This window comes from Dasypus novemcinctus, chromosome 1 (assembly GCF_030445035.2).
Source record: "Dasypus novemcinctus isolate mDasNov1 chromosome 1, mDasNov1.1.hap2, whole genome shotgun sequence".
Taxonomy (NCBI): Eukaryota; Metazoa; Chordata; class Mammalia; order Cingulata; family Dasypodidae; genus Dasypus; species Dasypus novemcinctus.
The window spans coordinates 76,784,393-76,795,378 of record NC_080673.1 but is presented as its reverse complement, the minus strand read 5'-3'; the positions used below and the strand labels follow the sequence as shown (position 1 = coordinate 76,795,378).

Sequence of the window (10,986 nt, the reverse complement as noted above, 5' to 3'; positions counted from 1 at the left end):
TTGAAATTTCTTTGGTTTTTAAGAATATGTGTATTTCTGCTCTTATGGTAACATTTATCCCAGTAACTTTATATAATTCCCTTAGTCATCTTTTTTCCTTATTCAGGTATTTGTTCTTTACTTTTAGTTTAAAAAAATATATTCTTTGACCGGTTCATGAAGCTGATTCCACCTTCTTTTTCCCTCTCCTCTCCTTTCATTCTTTAGTTGTCAAAGCCTCTAATATTTATATTTTACTTCCAACTTTTAGCTTCAAATGCTCACTATCGGTTCTATAGGAAAAGGTTCTCCAAAGAGTTCTGATGAAGTTCAGCTTCTAGTTGATTCCTTAGAAAAGACTGGTAGAAAATTTACATCCTTAGGTTCTTGCATGTTTAAAACTGTGTGTTTTTTTCCTGCGACCTTAACACAAACTTTATTTTCTTGCCTCATTTGATGCTGCTCAAAGCAGTCTTAGGCCAACCTGTCTTTCTTTTTTCTCTGAGTGACTTCATCTACTTGCTTGGAGGCCCAGAGTATTCTTTTTTCTTTATCTTCAATGTTCAATAGTTTTACTTTGATTTAGTAAGATATGAATTTCAGTATCAGTAGTGTCAGATACTTAGGGGAAAAAGTAATTTCAGCCTATAGATTTAGGTATTCTTTATGTTTTGGAAGTTTTCTTTAATTATAGTTTTAAGTATTCTCTTTAAAAGTGTTTTTCCCCTTTGCAAGAACCAAATTATATATACAATATATAGGCAAGATCTTCTTTCCCTATATTCTATTATCTATCATTTTTTTCTTATTCTTTCACATCTTTATTACTGTTTCATTTACAATTTTTTTTCCCTTTCCATCTTCTTTCCCTTGCTATTCTTTTGGCCAATTCTATTCTCCCCTGGTGTTTGTTAATCAGTGTTCTCCAAAGAAACAGAACTGACAAGATTATATATATAAAGAGATTTATTATGAGGAATTGGAGACTGGAAAGTCCAAACTCAGTAGGGCACACCACAAGTTGGAAACTTGATAAAGGTGATTCTGAAGTCTGACAAGTCCGTATTCCCCAGGGGAGACTGGCTGACTGAATTTGAGGCAGAAAGTCTTCTTTCTGATTTCTGAAATTCTTACTTCTGGCTTTTAAGACCTCCTGACTGGGTGAAGAGAATCCTCACATTGCTAAGGGTAGTCTCCTTTGTTGAGAGTTGATGTAATCAGTCATAGATGCAATCAACGGATTGTAGATGCAAATCTATTTACAAAATACTCTCACAGTAACAGGTCAGTGCTTGTTTGAATGAACAACTGGACACCATACCCAAAGCAAGTTGATACATAAAATTAACCCTCACACTAGTGCACCCTGTAATTCAGTGTTTGTTGCTGGGATGTTTTTTGTCTTTTTCTTTAGTTTCTTTCATGAGCTTTCATTTACATCTATTTTCAGTTCCCATTTATATTTATAGTCTTTCTTGTCTATGTTCAATCTTTGAATTTGTGCTTTATGCTGTTTTTTTATTATCAGCAATTGCTTAGTCAATAACACGAAGTTCATTTTGAAAGGATGCTTCATGTCCTTTTTCAGTTTATCATTCACTGAAATGTTTTGATTCTCATTTTCTGCCTTATAATTAGAATAACACTGAGTGGAGGCTGAATGGGTTTGTTGTTGTTGTTATTGTTTGCTTTCCATTCATGATTGTGTTGCATTTTCCTGGACCAACAATAGCAGAGGAAGAGTTTGGGTGATTCACTTCCTTATTTCAAGAGTGCCCTCTAATCATGCTACAGTGAGGTGTAATTTCTTTAATAAATACCTATTGTTTTGTGGTGTTTTGTTTTGGTTTTTTATTCTTAGATTCTATCTTGTTTCAATATGATCCTTTAGTTTTAGGTACCTCATCTTTTTCTCTTCACCACCAAACTTGCATGGCTACCTCCTTCTTCCAAAGAAACTTCCTCTAATAGTTATCAATTGCTGCATAGCAAATCACTGTAAAACTTAATGATTAAAAAATAGTTTATTTGCTCTTGATTCTGTGGGTTAGCAGGGAAGGGCTCAGCTGTAGCAGCATGTCTCTACTTCATATGGCATCCAGTGGGGTCACTCAAACAAGTGTATTTTGGACAGGAGGTTCCAAGTTAGCCTTGAGCTCGTCTGCTAGAATGGCTGGATGCTGGGGCCTACCTTGTGGTATTTTATCCTCCAGGAATTCTCTCCGTTCATGACCTGTAAACTTCAGGTCCTTTCTGTTCTCGTGTAGTCTCCAATGGAGTAGCTGGACTTCTTCCCATGATGCACAGAGCTCCAACAGGGCACAAATGCTAACCTCAGAAGCTATATAACTTCACTTCCAAAACTCTATTGCTTAAGGCAAGTCACAGTGTAAACCTAGATTCAAGACTACAACTTCTATCAGGAAGAATGCCAAAGTCTCAGGACAAAAAAAAGGCAAACACATGTCTTTGAAAAATAATCTGTCATGCTGCTATAGTCTGCTGCCTCTACTCTCATACACTTTCTAAGCGCCTTCCTTTTGACACTTTGGTAGGCTTTACTCATGTCCTACCAAGACTTAGATCTGTTTCCAGAATTTCCCAACCTGAGGTGGAACTTCAACCAATGCAGGTGAACCCTAATTGACATTTTCTGTACTCCATCACACTCTGACCACACTGCATCTCTACTGTGTAATTCCTGCTTTACTTCACTGCTTTCTGGGTTCCAGAGCCAACTCTGCTGCTCTTGGGTAATTATATGCCCTTTTAAAAGTAAATTGAAGTTTATAGATTTTTCTTGCCTCTAGTTATGTTACAGTGTCAATTTGGAAAAAAAAAAAGCTTATTCATTACATGAATTTCTAGTACTTAATAGGTACACTACTTTTCAAAATTCCCTGCCTAAATAACTCCCAAACAGAACACTATCCAAGGTTGTTTATAGCCCACTCTGTTAATTAAGCATGTCTGCAAAATGGGAGGCCTCTAAAAAGAAGAGGATAGAAAGTCAGCAGAGTTAGGTCCATTGACAAGGTAAGACCCACAACCCAGTTTCCAAATAGGGAGTTCAAGTAAGTAGTTTTATTTTCTGAGTTACTTTACTTGAATTATTATTCAATTCAATACAGTAGATATTCAAAAGAAAAAAAAATTAACATGATAAGGGGAGTACTGTTAGAGTCATAATTATATGTAATCTCCATGATTTACACCCTCTGGCTTTTCATTTTTGTTGGACAATACACAACTGATGAGCTATAAATGATACTGTTTTACATTATAAAATACTAGCTTTTTTCAGCTATGTTTATAGGCATTCACTCCTTGAATCAAGGTTAGGCTTGTCAAATAACTAAAGGCAATTTTATTATAGTAGCATGAAATTATTTTATTCTAAAAGAATAAAGTACTTAAAGAGAAACAACTTTTATTTTTGTTAGCACCCTGTCAAGTTTAGTTATTTTGCTGATGTGAAATACATAACTCATTTTAGGACTATGCCACCTTCTGAAAATGCCACACATTACAGCATGTACCTGATGTGGCCAGAGAAAAAGGATGCAAGCATTTGACTGCTCTTGAACAACAGATGTTGACCCTGAACAACAGGTAATTAATGTATTGGGAAGCACTTATGGGCAAGGTGGCATAGCCACAAGGAAGAAACATTTTATTTAAAGGCATAATACCTCAAAAGGCATAATATTTTCACACTCACCAGCTACTACATGATCCCCTATTCTTTATTTCTTTTTGAAGGGCTGATTTGAATTGATTTGTTGAGAATGGTGTCCATTACTTATTAAGTCATGAGAAAAAGAGTTAGCTGTGGTTAAATATAAACTTGTGATAGTTTTGCAGAAGTTAAGGTGAAGAGGGTGTGAAGAACTCAGCCATGATCCATCTAAGTGAAGGTCAAACCAGCTTCATTGTATAATTTTTTTAATTAATTAATTTTTAAAAATTAATTTATTCAAGTATAGTACTCATACATAAACATACATAAACAATAAGTGTATAGTAATAATTGTGAACTTACAAAACAAACATATATAACATCATACAGGACTCTCATAACTCACCCTACCTTTTTAAATAATGATTAAAGAGCATTGTCAAAATATTACTACTAACCAAAGTATTTTTCCCCCAACCAACTCTATTATTATTATCTTTATATCATTTACATATGAACACACAAAAGCAATTCAGTGTACAGTAAAAGTTGTGAATTTACAAAGCAAACATGCATAACATCATACAGGGGTCCGGTACATCTACCCTTCACCAACACCTTGCATTGTCGTGAGACATTTGTTACAAATTATGAAAGAATATTGTCAAAATCTTACTACTAACCATAGTCCTTATTTTACATTTGGTGTGTTTCCCCCCAACCTACCCTATTATTATTTTTAAACATATTTTTTTATGACAAAAGTTGTAAACATATAAAACAATCATGCACATGTGCAGAATTCCCAAACAACACTCCTCCATCAACACATCACACTGTGGTGGAACATTTGCTACAGATAAGATAATATCATCTGATTTTTACCATGTCCATAGGGTACATTTGGCTCACATTTTCCATACTGCTTTATTACCACCACAATAAATTTTTCGCATAGATGCAAGAATATATATTATTACTGCTAATCACAGCCCATAGTTCACTCCAGCTGTATTTTTCCCATGCTTTTCCACATTCCCAACAGCCTGCAGTAGTGATATACATTTCCTCCAGCTCACAAAGGATACTCTTGCATCTGTACCATCAACCACAATTCTCATCCACCTCTTGGTTTACTGTGCTATTCAGTTCCTAGATTATTTTCTAGCATTCTGTCAACTGGTATTTACATACCTAGACTACCATTTTCAGTCACATCCCCATTTATAAACAAGGTGTTACTGTGTGTTACCATCCACTCTATACATTTCCACACTTTCACAGCAAAGCTAATTAAACCTTCTATATACATTAATATCAGTAGTCCACTCAGTCCTCCTCTTATAAGAATGCACCACCTACTACCAGGTCTTGAAGATATTTCCCTCTAATTTCTTCTAGAAGTTTTAAGGTTCTTGCTTTACTTTAAGGTTTTGATCCATTTTGAGTTAATTTTTGGATAAGGTGTGAGATAGGGGTCCTCTTTCCTTCTTTTGACTAAGATATCCAATTCTTTCAGCACCTTTTGTTGAATGGATTGTTTTTCCCGAGCTGTGTGAGTTTGACAGGCTAGTCAAAAATCACTTGACCATATATGTGAGGGTCCATTTCTGAATCATAAATTTGGTTCCATTGGTCTATTGTGTCTGTCTTTAGGCCAGTACCATGCTGTTTTTACCACTATATCTAGGTAATATGATTTAAAGTCTGGAGATGAGGGTTCACTATTCCTTTTTAATGGTGTTTCTGGCTATTTGGGATGACTTACTCTTCCAAATAAATTTGAAGATGGCGTTTTCAATTTTTTCTTTAATGCTGGTAGAATTTTTATCGGGATTGCATTGAATCTGTATATCAATTTGAGTGGATTTGATATCTTAATGATATTTAGTCTTCTAATCCATAAGCATGGAATGTTCTTCTGGTTACTTAGGCCTTTTTTGATTTCTTTTAACATTGAGTTGCAGTTTTCTGAATACAAGTGCTTTACATTGTTGCTTAAGTTTATTCCTGACGATTTGAGTTTTATCTGTCATATTTTATTTTCAACCACTCTTTTGACAGGTTTAGTTACTTTTATTGATGTAATCTTCATTTCTAGACTCTCTTCCAGGCCTGTCTCTCCTTCTTTTCTTTTCAGGATCTAGCACGCCCTTTAGTATTTCCTGAAAATCTGGTCTCTTGCTTAGAAATTCTCTCAATTTCTGTTCATCTGTGACTATTCTGATCTCGCCTCATTTTTGAAAGACAATCATGCTGGATATAACATTGTTGGCTGAAAGTTTTTCTCTTGTAGTATCTTAAATACATCAGACCTCTGTCATCTTGCCTCAATGGTTTCTGGTGAGAAATCAGCACTTAATCTTATTGGATATCCCTTATATGCTATGCTTTGCTTTTTTCTTGCTGTTCTCAGAATTCTCTCTTTGTCTTTGGCATTTAATATTCTGATGAGCATGTGTCTTGGAGTTGGTCTACTAGGATTTTTTTGAATGGGAGTATGTTGTGCTTCTTGCTCTTGGATATCTATGTCCTTCAATAGGGTTGGGAAATTTTCTACCATTATTTCTTCAAGTATTCCTTCTGCCCCTTTTCCATTCTCTTCTCCTTCTGGGACACCCATGACATATATGTTTGCATGCCTCTTGCTATCATTTAGTTCCCTGAGACCTTGTTGAATTTTTTCCATTCTTTTCTTCATCTGTTCTTTTGTATGTTTATTTTCAGAGGCCATTTTCTCAAGCTCACCAATCCTTTTTTATGCCTCCTCAAATTGGCTATTATATGATTCTAATGTTTTTAAAATTTCATTTATTGTACCTTTCATTCCCATAAGGTCTGCTATTTTCCTACATATGCTTCGAAATTCTTCTTTGTGTTCATCCAGTGTCTTCTTAAAATCCTTACTCTCTTTAGCCATCTCATTGAATTTATTAAGGAGATTTGTTTGAACATCTATGATTAGTTGTTTCAACTCCTTTATGTCATCTGGAGGCTTATCTTGTTTCTTTAACTGGGCCATTGCTTCCTGTTTCTTGGTGTGGATTGTAATTTTGGGCTGGTGTCTTGGCATCTGGCTTCCTATAGTATTTTTTTGGGGTGCAGTTTTTCTCTTTAGTTTAGGGCTTCTTCCCCTTTCTCCCTTGCTGGTTCTGCAGTAGGTGCCAAGGAGTAGTTGGTGCTGTAAGCAGTGGAGGCTCAAGCTGTCCTCATTGTGCCAGGGACCAATGAAGCTTCTCCTAACTTTCTCCTTTGCCAGGGCTAGGGACAGAGTTACAGCTGTATGGAATAATCCATGTGCAGGCCTAGACTGTAGTTGCCCAGAGAGACTGATAAAGCTTCATGTCCCTTTCTCCCCTGCCTGTGGCAGATGTGGAGCTGCAGGTGTGGGCAGCAATCTATGCAGTGTGGGTCCAAGATGACTGTAGTTGTCCCGGTAGACTTCCAATTTCCCGTCTGTGCCAGTCATAGTTACCTGTAGTTACCTGGATAGGCTTGTGCAGGGCCTGCCTGCCTCCTCCCTGCCAGAGGTGGAGCTGATGCCTAGGCTAGATCTTCAGGCTGATCTGGGTGAGAGAAATTTGTTCCTCCTATCACTGAGATTTTTGGTCAGCCGGCTTCCTCTCAGGCTGGGGTCAGAGTCAAAATGGTGGCCACTGGCCTCTTTCCAACTTGGGCTGATTCACACCCCAGCTGTTCCCAGGGTTATATCTGAGCCAGCTGAGTCTACCAATCAGTAGCCAAAATCAGCAGCCAACCATGTTTTTGGGAAATGGAGCTTCCAATTCCAGCCACAGAATAGCTCCTGGGGTGGCTCGTGTCACCAGGATAATCACCGGCCTCCGCAGCTTGGCCAGTAATTTCCCGGAGAGGCTGGCTGAGGACCCTGTAGCCTCCTCGCTGCTGCAGGTGGCACTGGGGCCTAGGCTGGAGCTGCAATCTGACCTGGATGGAAAGAAGCTGGTCCCCACCAGCACTGGGATTTTCAGTCCGGCCCACTTCCCCTGTGCCAGGTGCAGAGTTAAGTTGGCAGCTCCCGGCCTCTTTCTGACTTGGACCGACTCAAACTTTAGCTGTTCTCAGGACTGTACTTTAGGCCGCTGAATTTACTCATCAGTAGTTGAAACTGGTACCCAACAGTCGTGTCTGTCCCCCTTCCCCCCCAGCTTTTGGAAGTGGAACTTTCAATTCCAGCTGTGGAACAGCTCCCGAGGCAGCTTGTGCCTCCAGTGGAGGATGGGCGCCAGCCTCTGTGGCGTGGAGCGCTCTGCTTATGAGTCTTCTCTGCAGATGGGCAGTTTCATCCTTCCATTTCCTTCAATGATGTTGCAGGATGCTCTTCTGGTCGCCTGAAGCCCCCAAACAGGTGCTTCAGCTAGCTCCAGAGAGCTCTGAGTGTCTGCTACTGCCCTGTAGCAGGAGCTGACTCTAGGAGCTCCTTACTCTGCCACCGTCTTGCTGGTTTTTAATTTATTTTTAAAAGATACATAGATTACACAATATGTTACATTTAAAAATATAGAATAATCATACAGCTAATAAGAAAGAGAAGTGGTGCTGAAGCCTAAGCTGTCTGACTTCTAATGCCAATAACTACCTATGGTATTTATTACACTAATAATACATAAGAGGAATTTAAGTGGCCACAAATAAACATGGTTTTATTTTTATATTCTTATTCATTTTAATGTGTATTAAAATTGATAGTTTTCCATTTGTATTAGTTATAAATATGTTTGGTTTTGGTACTTGTATAATGGATCTTTTTAAAAAAAAAATTTAATGCATCAAAAAATAAATACGAGGTTCTCATATGCCCCACTTGCCACACCTCTCACTTTTCCCACATCAACAACTTCTTTCATTAGTGTGGTACATTCATTGCATTTGATGAATACATTTTGCAGCACTGCTACACAGCATGGATTATAGTTCTTACTGTATACCTTGAAGACGTTCTCGATGACATTGATGTAGGCAGCCATTCTCAGGTCCAATTCCAGGTTATATGATCTGCCTGGCAGAATGCTCCCTAGTGTATGCTAAGCCAGAGTGCACAATGTCTTTCTCAGATGCAATATCCTATCTTAAAAAGTGTGCTGTGGGCACGACGGGATTAGTTCCACTGCACTTTCCAAATTTCATTCCAGCTCTCTTGAACAAACATGAACAACTGGTAGTTATAATTTCTTTCATATTTGAAGGCCAAATTGCTATAGCTGACATAATTTAGATTCTTTTGCCGCTCAAAGTAACACACTGTCACTCCTCCAGCATTCACGTAGAGATCATGAATAAGCATAATGTTCCTCTCCAGGAAACCTTATCAGCTTTTGGAGTTGTTGGTTCATTGGCACCTTCAGCAATGATCTTGGCTTTGACTCTGGTGCACTAGATTAGGTCAACGACTTCTCACTGGCAGCAGGGATCATTATGCTACAATTGCTTCCCATGTTCTCCCTTCATAGGGGTTTGTCTTGGGGAAGTCCAGGATTGATCCATGTTGCAATATGAAGTTTTCCAGTTCCTTTGGGTCAATACCATCTTGATTCCAGATGCTCTCTTCAAAGTCACCACCAACAACACATTTAGAACCAAAACCCTGTAAATTTCTCATAGAATGCAGGTCCACTTTACCAAATCCCTGAACAGCAAAGGTTTTATCTCCAAAGCCTAGTGTCATTCCTAAAATGCTAAAATACAAAGCTTTATTGATGAAGTTTTCAGTCCAGTGGAAAATCTCACAGTTGGTAGCAGAGATTGCAGGTGAATGCCACCCAGGCTGCTGGTAAAGCTGAGGTGCCCTTAATGTCCTAGTGCCCCATGGTCTGGCGTAGGCATCAGCGATCCAGGACATCTCACGTTCACCTGTGCACATGCCTGATACCCTTCTTTGCCAACTCCATGGTGAACCTCCTTGTGATCTTTTACAATTCATTATGGGTATAATTCTCGGGACTGATCTTAACACCAGCTTTAGCACCCCCAAATTGCACATCAACAACTGCACGTTTATACATCATCAGAGAAGCCGAAGCTTTCCCTTCATCCACACTCCCATCTGTGCTGCAACAAGATGCCGCCCTTGCAGGGCGTGCGATGCTGGCTGTGCTGGGCCGGGTAGCTTTTGATGCCTCCCAGAAGTTGCTATTGCGACGGAGGGGGAAGGAGAGGCTCAGCACAGGGTTGCCAGAGCTTGAAGATCCGCAGGATGCCAACCACCCGGTTTCGCTTCTGCTTCTGGCTCTCGCGGGTCTTGAGGTCCTCCACAAGCTTGTCCTCCAAAGTACTAGCACTGCAGTCAAAGAAGCCCGCCACCATCTAGGAAAACTTGGGTCGTTCAGCCACCTGCCTGCAGAGCTGGCTGCAGCGGGGGGCGGGGGGCGGTGACTCAGCAGGCGGGCCCCAGCAGCACCGCAAGTGGACCTGAGGCTGAGGTAGGCCTGGCCTGCGGGCCTGGGGAGGAGGGGGGTGTCCGCAGCGGGCTGCTCTCCCTTACCCCCTTTTTAAAAAGGCAGTTTTATTCATACACCATACAGTCCATTCAAAGTGCACAATCAATGGCTCAATAAAATCACGGAGATGCGCTTTCATCACCACAAGCAATTTTAAAACATTTTCATTGCTCCAAAAGGAAAAACCCCATACCCCTTAAATCCCCCTATTATAGACATTTAGCATTGGTGTAATAACTTTCTTATAATTAATGGGGGAATATTAAAATATCACTGTTGACTGTGGTCCATTTGCATTAGGTGCATTTTCCCCCCATATAACCACCTTTTATTAACACGTTATAACAGTGAGATACATTTGTTCAAGTTCATGGAAGAATATTCTTATACTTGTACTATTAACCATAGTCATAGTCCACAGAAGGGTCTACTATGTTATACGGTCCCATATATCATTCTCTAGCTTTTCTTCTACTGACATACATGTCCCTAAATTCCCTTTCAACCAAAATCAATGCAAAATTCAGTACTGCCCCACTCACAATAATGTGCTATCCATCACCTCTATCCAATTCCAAATATTTACAATCATCCCTATTAAAAATTCTGCACAAATTAAGCATCAGGCCATCTTCTGGTAACCTATATTTTTAGTATTAACTGCATGAGTTTGTTCATTATAGTTAGTTCATATTAGTGAGATCACACAATATTTGTCCTTTAGTGTCTGGCTTATTTCACTCAACATAATTTCTTCAAGATTCATCTATATTGCGGCATGCTTCAGGACTTCATTCCTCCTTACAATGGAATAATATTCCATCATATGTATATACCACATTTTGTTTATCCAAATGGACATTTGGATTGCTT

General features: G+C 39.0%; 1 pseudogene; it reads right to left on the bottom strand.

The window, feature by feature from the left end:
• Positions 1 to 3,886: 3,886 nt before the first annotated feature.
• LOC101420926 (glutamate dehydrogenase 1, mitochondrial-like) lies at positions 3,887 to 9,979 on the bottom strand (annotated as a pseudogene).
• Positions 9,980 to 10,986: the final 1,007 nt, after the last annotated feature.